The sequence below is a fragment of the Alligator sinensis genome, unplaced genomic scaffold (genome assembly GCF_000455745.1).
Source record: "Alligator sinensis unplaced genomic scaffold, ASM45574v1 scaffold1051_1, whole genome shotgun sequence".
NCBI classification, from domain to species: domain Eukaryota; kingdom Metazoa; phylum Chordata; order Crocodylia; family Alligatoridae; genus Alligator; species Alligator sinensis.
Window position 1 is genome coordinate 640,613 of NW_005842473.1, and position 2,780 is coordinate 643,392.

Genomic DNA, 2,780 nt, shown 5'->3' on the forward strand with positions numbered 1-2,780 from the left:
CAATATATGTGAGGAAATACAGAATGCCACACGTCCAGACATTCCACAGCCACAGAGCAGCAGTAGCACGGATTAATGACGCCGCCTTTCCCTTGTGGCCAAGTTTTCAGACTTTTTGGAGATCAGCACTCTACCCCAGACCTGGAGTGCTGAACTGGGCCAACACCCCATGTGCCCCATACCAAGTACAGGACTAGCAGCAGGCTCAGAAGCAGGCGTGGCACCCTAAGGTGCTGCTACTCATTTACCTACCCAAGGCAAGATCTTTTTTTCCTTCATGCTGCCTTTTCAGAAATAGAGTGTATGTTATGTTTGAGGGTATGTTATGTACAACAAAATATGGTAAAATTAAAAATAAACCTCCCCCTACCCCCACAAGTCTTAATGCTGCCCAGGAAGATGATTATAGAAAGTGTGGAGCTATCGAGAGACTCCTAAAGATTTTAATCCAGAAGTGTAAAAATATTTCAATACTTAAGGTCAAAACATTATAGTCTCATACAGTAAATCCCAATCTCTTCAATATTGATTTCTGGTAGCTGTTGCTTTTGGCTTTTCTATGGGCATGGGAAATGTACAGAAGATCACCTACAGAAAAATATAAACATCTAGCGCCTGAGGGGTATTTTTTTATTTCACTCTCTGCCAAATGTTTATGATGTCAGTATTTTCACCCCTTAAAATGAGGTAGCGACATTAAAACAACTCACCAGCAATTACAGAGGGAGACTATCAAAGCCAGACCCAGGAGAAAACAACACCTAACTCCGAGGCAGGGCTGTGTTAAAGATGAAAACTTACTTCATCTCTAACTTTATTCCCCCTGCCTCCTTTCGACAAATTTCTTACATAAAAGTATGTCTTGATTTACATTAAAGAATATAGCATGTTTCCAGGAAGAAACCAAGAATCCCTCCTGGACTTGCTGTAATCTCTCAAATCCAATTGATTAATTTTCAGTTCTTTTTCCTTTTGCAAATACACACACTTCATTGTTGCTGTTTTTGACCATCGTATTTGAAATAGGTTATTCAATACTAATGTTTTTAAAATACATTGATTCTCAAATATGGGTTATACTAAACCTCATCTGTGCTAAAGCTATATTATGCTTCACCTCATTAGAAGAAAAAGTAAATTAAATCATCATCTAACGAGGCATATTAAAGTTCTCTTTCCTGAATGCCCGAGACAGGACTCCGGTGGAGGGTTCCTCCACCCAGTTAGTCGTGCCATCCCTGACCCATGCAGAACCCTGCTGGTCCCACTCTCCTGCCGCACCCTTGCTAGGAAAAAAATAGTATAAGTGTTAACCAGAAAGGTGTCTTGCCTCTCCCTGAAGCAGAGGAAATCAAGGCAAAGTTGTCCATCAACTGTTGGCTCCCTGGGTTTCCTGTCCTGGCTGTCACTTCACCGGCTCCCCTTGGGGCTTGGCCTTTTCCCTCCAAGCCTCAGTCCTGGGTCTTCCAAACACTGCGTGCCTCCCAGTCCATCTGGCTCTGGCTCTCAACCGTTCCCCAGCTTCTGGCCCTCCAGAGGCTATAACTCAGGACCTTGGGCTTTGCAGCTCCCAGTCCACCAGGTGTCCATCGAACAACAAGAGAAAAACCTCAAATTTCTTCCCTGTAAATGGACACCATCTTAACTTAAGGTTTTGCCCACAGACTTGGTGTCTGAAAAATAAGGAACAAAGGAAAACCCTCAACAGAGACTTATTTCCCATCTGGGGTACTTCCAGTGACTAAGGCCTCCCCTTCAAATCAATAGGGACAATACAGCCTTCCTCAAAGGCAGGGCTTGACTGCCCCCCTCTCCCTCCTTGGGGAGCTTCTCTTTCGTAGCCCTCCCCCCCACTTTCCAATCATGTGGCCTACTCAGCCACGCCTGGTCTTGAAGTGGTCAGGCCCACTTTCCAGTCTCTTCTCCATTCTTCATAAGAGAGGTTTGACTCCCTGTTACAATGCCAGAAACCAAAATGAACCCTACAAAATGGTCATGAAGCCTCTAAGAAGCCCCATGTCTGGCCCACCCTTAAGTTCTCACAACATAGATATGAGCATTGAGGCAATAAACAGGCATCACATTTCTCCCAGGAAAATTTCTCCCACAAGCTCCCAATGCTGAATGACAATGGCCTGCAGGACAAGAAACACATACAGGCTCAGCAAGAGGGTATCTGGATGTTAGTGGTCACAGCAGGGGGGATAGTGAGGGTGGTAGTAGAAGCAGAAGTGGTGGGCATGCTGCAGTCCACAGTCCTGGTCACTCCTACCTAGCCAAATACCCAAAGGGCACTTTCCAGTGCATCGGGGAATCCCCAGGAACATCCAGACACTAGACAAGTGTTGGGCACATTAGGATCCACGCTCTCATAGGACAACTACTAACTGAGAGGGAGCTATGGAACAGGGTGATGCTTGGCAGGACAATGTGTGTACACAACTCTTCAGTGGCTTAAGTCCAGTCAAACACAGGGACAAATGTCTGTTAAAACCCTTAAGAGTTGGGGGAGATGGGGGGAAGGAAGCACACTCCTAAAAGCCCTAGGGTAAATGCAGATTTTACTAACAGAAGTGTCCTTTTGCCCAGGAAATTAACATATACTGGGAAAAAAAGTTCTTTTGCTGAGGTAACTGCCTCACTACTAAAATGATCTGCTGTATAGATTGCTGGAAAGCCTTTCCAAAGGTTGGCTCCCTGCCCAGCAAAGGTGATGAATGGGACCTAGGGCTGGGTCAGGGAGCATAACGGAGCTGTAGGCAGCTTGTCCCGGGGGGGGG

The 2,780-nt window shown here is 45.6% G+C and overlaps 1 protein-coding gene across 1 annotated transcript in view; it reads right to left on the bottom strand.

Moving 5' to 3' along the window:
- ZFYVE28 (zinc finger FYVE-type containing 28) overlaps positions 1 to 2,780 on the bottom strand; it is a 264,687-nt gene that overhangs the window by 261,198 nt on the left and 709 nt on the right. The gene's annotated exons all lie outside the window — the stretch shown is intronic.